This window comes from Piliocolobus tephrosceles, chromosome 6 (assembly GCF_002776525.5).
Source record: "Piliocolobus tephrosceles isolate RC106 chromosome 6, ASM277652v3, whole genome shotgun sequence".
Lineage (NCBI taxonomy): Eukaryota > Metazoa > Chordata > Mammalia > Primates > Cercopithecidae > Piliocolobus > Piliocolobus tephrosceles.
Genome location: NC_045439.1, coordinates 96,410,317 through 96,420,399, shown reverse-complemented (window position 1 = coordinate 96,420,399; position 10,083 = coordinate 96,410,317). Strand labels below are relative to the sequence as shown.

The 10,083-nt window shown below is 39.7% G+C and overlaps 1 long non-coding RNA gene across 1 annotated transcript in view; it reads left to right on the top strand.

The window, feature by feature from the left end:
- The first annotated feature begins 468 nt into the window (after positions 1-468).
- The window catches only part of LOC111522857, a 33,995-nt gene continuing 24,380 nt past the window's right edge, over positions 469-10,083 (top strand). The window contains exons 1-3 of the long non-coding RNA XR_002725361.1: positions 469-582; positions 7,185-7,273; positions 9,406-9,525. This is a non-coding gene — a long non-coding RNA (uncharacterized LOC111522857). The remainder of the gene's footprint in view (positions 583-7,184; positions 7,274-9,405; positions 9,526-10,083) is intronic.

Genomic DNA, 10,083 nt, shown 5'->3' with positions numbered 1-10,083 from the left:
CAGAGCCATGAGTGTGGAGCCCCAGAACACTCACCTCCAGATTTCTTTAAATAAAGAAATAGAATTCCTTTATTCTTAAATAAAGGAATAAAATAGTGATTTTAGTTCCCATCATCCATAGCCAAATCTAATTCTAATCAATACAATCACACAGGAAAACTCTTCAACAAGACTTTGATGATGACCATTGATAGATCACTAAGCAACTGGCCTAAGTACATGAAAACATGTTAAAAAAAAAAAAAAAAGTGTTTCTAAGGCCAGATGAAGAAAGATGCTTGGTTGTCAAATGTATTAGGGTTGTCTTGAGAATCAGAACCAGAGAGAGAGATTTATTGTGATAATTGGCTCATGTAATTATGGAGGTTGAGAAGTCCCATGACCTGTCATCTGCAACCTGGAGAAGCTAATATAATTCAGTCTAAGTCCAAAGTTCTAAGAACCAGGGAAACTGACTGTGTAACTACTAGTTGAGTGTGAAGACCTGAGATATCGGGGGTAGGGGTTGCTCTGCTTGTGTAAGTCCCAGAATGTGAAGGCCAGAGAACCAGGAGCTATAATGTCCCAGCTCAGGAAGAGAAAGTTCATCATTCCTCTGTCTTTGTATTGTATTCGGGCCCACAACACATTAGACTATGCCCATTCACATTGATGAAAGTGGATCTTCTCTACTCAGCCTACTGAACCAAATGCTCATCTCTCCTGGAAACACCCCCCCAGAAATAATGTTTTACCAGCTACCTGGACATCCCTTAGCCCACTCAGGTTGACACATGAATTAGCCATCACATCAACAAAGTAATTGGAAAAAACAAATAATCCTTCGGCTTTAGCACTAGAGAGAACTAAGATTCAAACCCAGTTCTAATACTTAACTGGCTGTGTAATCCTAAGCAAGTTATTTTAATCTTTCTGAGCCTTACATTTTTGTTCTTGATTGGTTGGTTGGTTGTGTTTTGCTTTAGCTGAAATTGCCTAGAGCAATACTCACAAAACAGAGCTGAAATGAAGTTTAAATTAAATGAGAGAACAAATGCAAATAACATAGCACAATGGCACTCAATACCTTCTAGGTTCCCTGCCTATTTTAGTGATATGGTCAATTTTATTATTGTTCCCAACTGTTTACTCTCCTTCCTATAAAAGAATTTTAGTTGGAAAAGTGACATGATCTGACTTAAATACCAACCTCGTGTATTTGGATAACATGACTGAAATCTTCTGAGAGAGAAATGAGTCCTACTAATAACAGGAGAGTAGGTATAAAGCAGAGCTGCCCCAGAAGGCTGAAATGCTTGGTCATCCTGGATAGATGAGTCTGGAGTTTCATGGAAAAGTCAGGACCAGAGATATAGCTGGGGCATCATTGCCCTTGACATACACATGGTATGGGACTAAGGAAGACGCCCTAGGAAAGTACACAGGGAAGAGAAGAAAGAGAACCCGAGAGATAGCCTTGAGCTTTCCAGTGTTGGCAAGTTGACAGAAAATGAGGCACCAATGAGAAAACTGAAGAGGAGCAGTAGTCCTCACCCCAGAGCACCAGACGTTGGAAGGTGACTAAGTGGTATCTGGGAGTAAGTATAAATAATTCTGAGCATTTCACTACCTCTGGCCTTCTCAAAAATCACAATATTATCATTCAAAGGTCCTTCATTTCAAACAACAGTTATCACAATGATATTTCTGATACGTTCTTCTTCTAAGTTACAGAGAACAGAGAATTTTTTTTTCTTAAGAAAAAGAAAGAAAGAAATAGCCAATAAAGTACAGATTTGGCAGGAAACGCACATCGTGCTATGTTTATACTCTAGCACAACCTAGTGGTACTGTTTTTTAACAGGCAGGTCTAGACTAGAATAAAGTGGATGTTGCTGTTAAAATTTCATCTTCACAGTCACGATCCACCTCTGTGACTTTATGTTACTCCCCTGGATCATGGGATTAGAAGTAAGATGGATGTCACAATGCTACCTAGACGGCTCAAACATCCTTCAAGAGGGATATTTTTAGGAAAACAAAAGTGTCTGATTGTGTCATTTTGAGATCCCAGTATCTATTTTTTAGCTGTCAAGATATTACCTCAGGTCTTTCTCACTTGAGGTACCAGGCAGTGTTTATCCATAACCCAATGGTGAACAGTTAGCGCCACTAGCAGCCACAATTTTTTCAACCCTTTTCACATGAGAGCATATCATGAAGTTCAATAAAGACATTCTGACAAAAGAGTCAAATTCACTGACAGCTCAGGCTACTCTGACAATGAATCTCATCAGAATGAGGCTCCAAGTGAATTCACTGAGAAACAGACTCGTAGGGCTGAACCTCAGCATCTCATGACGGAATACGAATTGGCATGCATATAAACAGTTCTGAAGTGGGTAAGCGTGGTGTGCGTTGTCATTTGCACCAACCTCAGCTAGCATACAGTTGTGTTATTGGCCACATTCTACTATGTGGAACCCTTAAGCCAGCAAGGCCTACAACTTCAACAGGATTCATATGCATGAATTGTGACATCGGTGAAAAAACACCCTTACTGGAATCTCCCAAACTTTTTGTTTTAGAGGTTAAAATCTTGGAAAGGGACTCCCATCATGAAAGTACGATATCTACATCATATTGATGTTGAGTCAGCATTTGGGCCATAAGGAGCTAAGTTCCTATTGTTTTTCACAAATGCAGGGCTCTAGGAGTCCCACTAGATCTACAACAGAGAGTGTCTTCTGCAGACAGGCACACACAAGCAGACCAGAGTAGATGACACAGGCCACCTCCCATAAGTTCAGTTGGAAGTGACACCTCTGAGTTCTTCCTTCTGGACCCCTTGCCAAGGCAGAGTGCAGACTCACCTCCCCCAAGGGTCCAAGGCTGAAGACACAGAGCCACCATCAAATAGCCAGTTGCAGGTTTTAAATATAATATCATCTTAATATTTCAAATGGGAAAGTGGCAAACATGTTATATATAAAGAGTCCCTTAATTGGATTGTTCAATAAGACTAGAAACAGCTATTGGATTCCCATTTCAGACAGGTTGATAAATAATTTCTATTTGTTAAGCCTCAGTTATTAACAAATATAGTCCTTGAAATGTCACTGGTAACTCACATATTTTATTTCAAGTGTAGTTAATGACTTATGTGTAGAATGCTCTTAATTGTTTTTTAGCTCCACAGTAATTCCCAGTATTTTCAAAGGACCAATAAAACACACAGCATCTTATAAACAAATATTACCAATCTTTCCTTTGGGGCATGGAGAATAAGCACTGTAAAGTTGGGTCGTTTTTCTTAGACTACCTAGCAAGTTTTAGGAAGGGCTAGGAAGCTCAAACTTGCCTAGTAGTAAAATGGTACTATTGGGAAGTGGCATTCCCTATTTGTTCACTTCACATAGTGAGCACCTGTGATGAACAAGCGACTGTGTTAGGTGTGGCACGGCATTATAGAGTAAGAAGAAACTTTCCTTGCCTTTTAGGAGCTTAAAACCTAGGATGGGGCATGATAATGCAGGTACTCAAATAGCTCAAATGAAAGGCAGGTGAAAGAGGTGAAAGGTGGGCCAGGTGCAGTGGCTCACACCTGTAATCCCAGCACTTTGGGAGGCCAAGGCAGGTGGACTACCTGAAGTCAGGAGTTCGAGACCAGCCTGGCCAACATGGTGAAACCCCATCTCTACTAAAAATACAAAAGAGCCAGGTGTGGTGGCGGGCACCTGTAATCCTAGCTACTCGGGAAGCTGAGGCAGGAGAATTGCTTGAACCCAGGAGGCAGAGGTTGCAGCGAGCCAAGATCATGCCACTGGACTCCAGCCTGGGCAACAGAGTAAGACTCAGTCTCAAAAAATAAAAATTAAAAAATTAAAAAAATAAAAAAATAAAAAAAAAAACAGAAAGAAAAGAAAAAATAAAGAGGTGAAAGGTACTGAACAGAAACTAAGAAGGCTGAGAGCCAACTCTGAGGTAACAGCTGGGAACTGAAGCAGAAAAGCTAAAATCCGCCCCAGTCCCTTTGCTGATAGACTCACCATTTACTAACAAAGACACCATTCCTCCTTTTAGATCGTTTCTTCATTTTTCCAGTGCAGGCATGTTTTTGAAGAGTGAGAACAAAAGATAATGTTTTTAAAAATCTGACCCTAGTGTTTTAAGGGGAATTTTCCTAAAGTAAAACTTTCCCTTACCTAAAAGAAATAACAGGCAATTTACAAAAGTAGAAATTCAAATAGATAATGGGCTTATTTTTTAAAAAATTCAATTACATTAGTAATCAAAGAAATGCAAATTAAAATGAATTACCATCTTTCTCCTCTCAAATGGGGAGAGATTTAAAAGCCGATAAAGTCCAGCCCTGGTGAGGGTGAGAAGAAATAGGCATTCTCGTACACTGCTGAAAAGAGTGTAAATTGCTACAACTTTCCTGGATGGGTAATTTAGAAATACTTAATCAAAAGCCTTTAAAATGTACAGACCCTTTGACCCAACAATTTTACTGCAATTATTCCCAAGGGATAGAGACAAACATCTATTTGCGAAGATCCTCATCACTTCATCACTGTTGCTAATTGTGAAAAATTGAAAACACTCTAAATGCCTAACATTAAACAAATTGCCACAATACAATGGAATAATGTTCAATCATTGATAAGAATGTTGTTGTAGGACATTTTTATTAATGTGAGAAGATATTCATATTGTAGTGTTAAATATACAAAAAATGTATGTGTAGCATGTCCTTTTTTGTTTAAACATGCATATATATGGATAAATGCAAAGAACAAGATGTGGAATGACAAACGCCCATACGTCATTATCAGCCTTTCTATCAGTACAGAGCTCCCCAGCCTTTTTGACACCAGGGACTAGTTTTGTGGAAGACAATTTTTTCACTGACAGGGTGGGTGTGGGGTGGTAGTTTTGAGTAGATTCAAGCACATTACATTTATTGTGTACTTTATTTTCTATTATTATTACATTATAATATATAATGAAATAATTATACAACTCACCATAATGTAGAATCAGTGGGAACCCTGAGCTTGTTTTCCTGCAACTAGACAGTTCCATCTGGGGGTGTTGGGGAACAATGACAGATCATCAGGCATTAGATTCTCATAAGGAGAGTGCAACCTAAATCCCTCACAGGCGCAGTTCACGACAGGGCTCGTGCTCCTATGAGAATCTAATGCCACTGCTAATCTGACAGGAGGCAGAGCTCAGGTGGTAATGTGAGAGATGGGGAGTGGCTGTAAATACAGATGAAGCTCTGCTTACTTGCCTACTGCTCATACAGGGTTGGAGACCCCTGTATCAGTGGACAGTCTCTATTTGCCAGCAGTTCCATATTAACAAGTAAGTGCATGCCTTTTGATATTACACAAGTGTTTTCCCAACTTGATCTCCCAGGAACTTCTACTGGGTCTTCAAAATGTAATTCAAATGTCATTTCTTTTCTGAATACCTCTATCCCACTCATACCAAAGGTAGCAGGCCAAGGGAAACAGCCACGAGGTTTCAGCTTCAACAACAGTTGTTCCTTGCCTGTGTGTCAGCCTCTGTGCTTGGAAAGGCAAAAGCTTTCCCCATCTCTACCTTGACACCCAAATTCCAAAATAGATACAAACATTCAGAAAAAGAAATTTCCTCTCTGGTCACTCTTCTAGCAGCTGAATTTATTCTACATAACACACACACATACACCAGAATCTTGGCTATTCCCAGGACTTCCTTGAAGCAGCATTCAAAGTACATACTGCCCAAGCAGGACTAGTCACTACCCACCTTTCTCCCATTTCCAGTCCATCCATCAAAGGAGAGGAATCAAAGGCCAAGAGGTAAAGAGAGAAGGTCATGGAATCCTCCCAAACTTACAATCTGACTTCTAGGGACCTCAAAAACAGGAGATGCTCAGGACCAACCAGGGAATTGGCCTGAGCCCAGCTGCCTCCAGGCAATTCTCCTCCCACCCTAGATGGCTTTCAAAAGAGAAATGCCTGGGTAAGTCATTCAGACAGCTCAGTTCTCTACTCATGCCTCACCCCTGGGAGAATAAAGGAATAAAACCTGTCACATTGGTCATTGTAGCAATACTGGGTGGTACAGAGCTTTCATAGCTTGGCTGTATTGGGAAAACTCGGGATTTGTTTGCTAAACAAACCTCTGCCGGAGGAGAAAGTGGGAGGAGGGATGGTCCTTAATGCAGGAATAAGTATTTCCTCTTGCTCTTCCCCATCTGCCTTGACGCTGCTAGGCTTGTTCAGAAAGTGTTCACAGAATCACACATCGTTGTGGGTATCAGGAACATTACACATCCCCTAATTTGAACTTCTCACTTTAAAGAATGGAAATCCAGGTCCATAAAAAATAAAATGATTAACCTTAGGTCACACAGCTAGTTCTTGAGCAAACTGGTGGCCCAGTTCTACTAGAGTTGGCCCTTGGATAGCATGGGTTTGAACTGCGCAGGTCCACTTATACATGGATTTTCTTCCCCCTCTGCCACCACTGAGACAGCAAGACTAACCCCTCCTCTTCCTTCTCCTTATCAACCTACTTAAAGTAAAGATGAGGATGAAGACCTTTAAGATGATCCACTCCCACTTAATAAATATATTTTTCTTTCTTATAATTTTTAATAACACTTTGTTTTCTCTAGCTTACTTTGTTGTAAGAATACACTATACAATACATATAACATACAAAATATGTGTTACTCCACTGTTTACATTATCAGTAAGGCTTCCAGTCAACAATAGGCTATAGAATTTAAGTTTGGGGGAGTCAAAACTTATACATGGATTTTCTACTGCATGGGGGTCAGTACCCCTAACCTCCAATGTTGTTTAAGGGTCAACTGTAATTCTCTCCTCAGTGCTATTTGTCACTATCAGAAGTAGAGTTACCATAAATCTTATGCAGCTAAAGCTTTGGAGTCCCTCACTTGCATGGGATTCTTTCAATACCTGATGGAGTCCCAGTCATGTGTTTATATACGCATATGATTTTGTACCACTAGCAGGAGGAAGGTGTTTTAGCCACAATTAAGATTCCTGTGTGGGTGGTATTGGAGTTGAGTTGAGGATCTATTTAGCTTGGGCTTAATGAAATTTATTTGTATGATTTGCAGGAACTTTTGTGGATAACTAAGTTACTGCTGGCCATCTGATTGCAGCAATGGCTTCTAGGAGCATCACGACCTGTGCAGACTCACCAGTATCATAACACGAAGGTCCCGTGATCATGAGCACATTGCCTTCAGCATCTAGCACTGGATGTGAGCCATAGAAGAGAAATGCAGCATGCAGTGGACAGAGCTGGAATCTGCTTTATAAAATGCTCTTTCAAAACTCACAGCTCTTAAAAGAAGCTTGATAGAAGTTTTCTCAAATTTGACAATAATCCCAAATGTTTACTTGATATTACCCCAAAAAAACAAATTGTGGAGCTGAAAGAAATTTTTCTTTAATTGTCAGTAGCAAAAAACAAATTTTGATCAACCATGCTACAGAAGAGGTTGAATTATCCTTATTTTCTCTATAGAAAATGGTTTTATATAAAATGTCATATGAATAGAGCAATCAAAGAAAATTCAGCCAAAAAAGATATGAGAAAAAAGGATTATAAAGCAATGCCAGGAAGTCAATTTAAAAATACATTATTTTTCTGATTTTGTGAAGCTTTGGTATTTGTCAGCTTTTTAAAAATCATTGCTTTGTAAAAGTTTCTTGTTCTAGATAAGCGTCCTTATTCATACTTAATTTTGTATTTGTAGTTTTGTATTATTCTCCTTAAGGAGAGATCCAAAGTTGTATAAGCTTCAGGCCCCCCAGAACCTAGGTCTACCCCTGATTATTATTATTACAGTACTGTATTTTACATTAATAGTAATATTTAATGAGTACCTACTAGGTATACCAAGGAGTTGTAGTAGATTGCGTGAAAGTATAAAATGAACTCCTTTCATTTTAATACTTTCAGGCAACCAATATCCATTCTACAGCCAGAGATGTTTAATCAAAAAAGAGAAGGACCTTAAATATGATAGATATTCTCACTTCAACATGCTCCCCTTCCTTGATTTTGTTTGTGTGTGTGTTTGTTTGTTTGTTTGAGATGGAGTCACGCTCTGTTGCCAGGCTGGAGTGCAGTGGTGCAATCTCGGCTCACTGCAACCTCCACCTCCCATGTTCAAGAGATTCTCCTGCCACAGCCTCCCGAGTAGCTGGGACTACAGGTGTGCGCTGCCATGCCTGGCTCATTTTTGTACTTTTAGTAGAGACAGGCTTTCACTATGTTGGCCAGGATGGCTTCAATCTCTTGACCTCATGATCCGCCCATCTCGGCCTCCCAAAGTGCTGGGATTATAAGCATGAACCACTGCACCTGGCCATGCTCCCCTCTCCTTCTTAGCTATAGATCTCGGAGCATTCTCCAATCATCTCTCTTGACCTCAATTTATTTGCATTTTACAAGAAGAGAAACTGAAGCACCTAAATGTATCCACTTGAAATTAATAGTGAGCTTCTGAGCCCCTGACTTCCTAGGTTAAGAATGCACCAATGTCCTGGGACTACAGGAAGTATTTGTAGGGTGCACTCTAATTGCCTATATTCTGGCATACTGAATTATTCCTCAATGATTAGTCTAGCCTATATCTTTATGTCTTTAAGCAGTAAAGCTATATCTACCTATGTATCTATTTATATAAATATTTTGAAGAGAAATTTCCCATGCCCTTAAACAGAAGACACTCAAAATCATCTCACCTTTCTCGGTGAGAATGAATGTTTATTGCTATAAAAATTACTATTATGTTCAACCTGTTCTGTGTGAAGTATGTAAACTTAAATCTCTGCTCAAGAGAACTGCCATTCCTTGCTTTTGTCAAAGAAGCATCTTTAGTATCTTCCCCTTATTTTAATTTGCTGGTTGCAGCGAGATAATTGGCTTGCAACTTAGATCAAAAGGTTTAATTGTATGTAAAATAGGGTTGTAAGGCAGCCCTGATTATGGTAGCATGAGGCTCTCCTCAAATGGTGTACAGATTTTATAGCATGATATCCATCTGGACTCTCCCTATGCATGAATTGGTTGTTGTCTTGGTTCTTACTCTATTTTAAGAGAGCTGATCTTCCTATACAAAATGAGGTACTACTATGCAAGATACAAATTAGAACCCATATGGATGCACCAGGCTTTGAGAAACTCTCTGAGAAGGCAAAATAGCAGCCAGTCTGTTCCTAGAGATCCCTGTTTTCCAATCCATGAACCTCTTGAATCATATTTGGCATTCTTCCTCCTCCCATTTCTCTCCTCACTGAGCCCTACCCAACAACAGAAAAACCCAGAACACTGTTAAATGTGAGTACAATCGTTTATCCTCCCACCCCCACTGAGGAATTCTAGATGGTGAATTGCACTCTGAAGAGCTTCCTAAACTTATAAGAAAGTGATTCTGAAAAGCTCAACATTTTGGTAGAATGGAGAGATTTGACGTTGCTTCTGCTCCAAGAGCAAAAGAGTTGGGTGAGTATTCTTCAAGCACTTGGGACATGCCAAGACTGTGCGAGCACATTCACAAACTCTATCTCCTTTCATCTTCACAACAGGCAGGTATCATTTTCCTCATTTTATAGATGAGGACACTAAGGTTTAAAGAAGCTAGATAACTTGCCTAAGAGCACATAGTTTATATGCAGTAGAACTAGGATTACAACTCAGTTCTCTCCAAAGCTAAAGTCACTTTCTGGCAACTACATATGAAAATTAAGTTCTAAAATCTTTAGCCATGCTGCAGAAGAAATAAGAACAGAACAGAAACCATGGAGGATCACAGTTGTTTGTGAAATTCTCCTGTTTCACGTTGTCCTGTGGTCACCCACGAACTTGTAAACCGCAGGATGCCCTATTCGTCTTTCATGGATCTTGGTGTGCATACATCAGCTTGCTGGATGATTTTGTGCCCTGAATGTTTCCCACGGTATGTTCTGTTTTTGATCTACTCTAATTAGTCTCCTTCTCCCTTTTGTGAATTATAATACTCTTCTCCTCCAGGCATGTGTCACTCATATAGTTCAACAATCC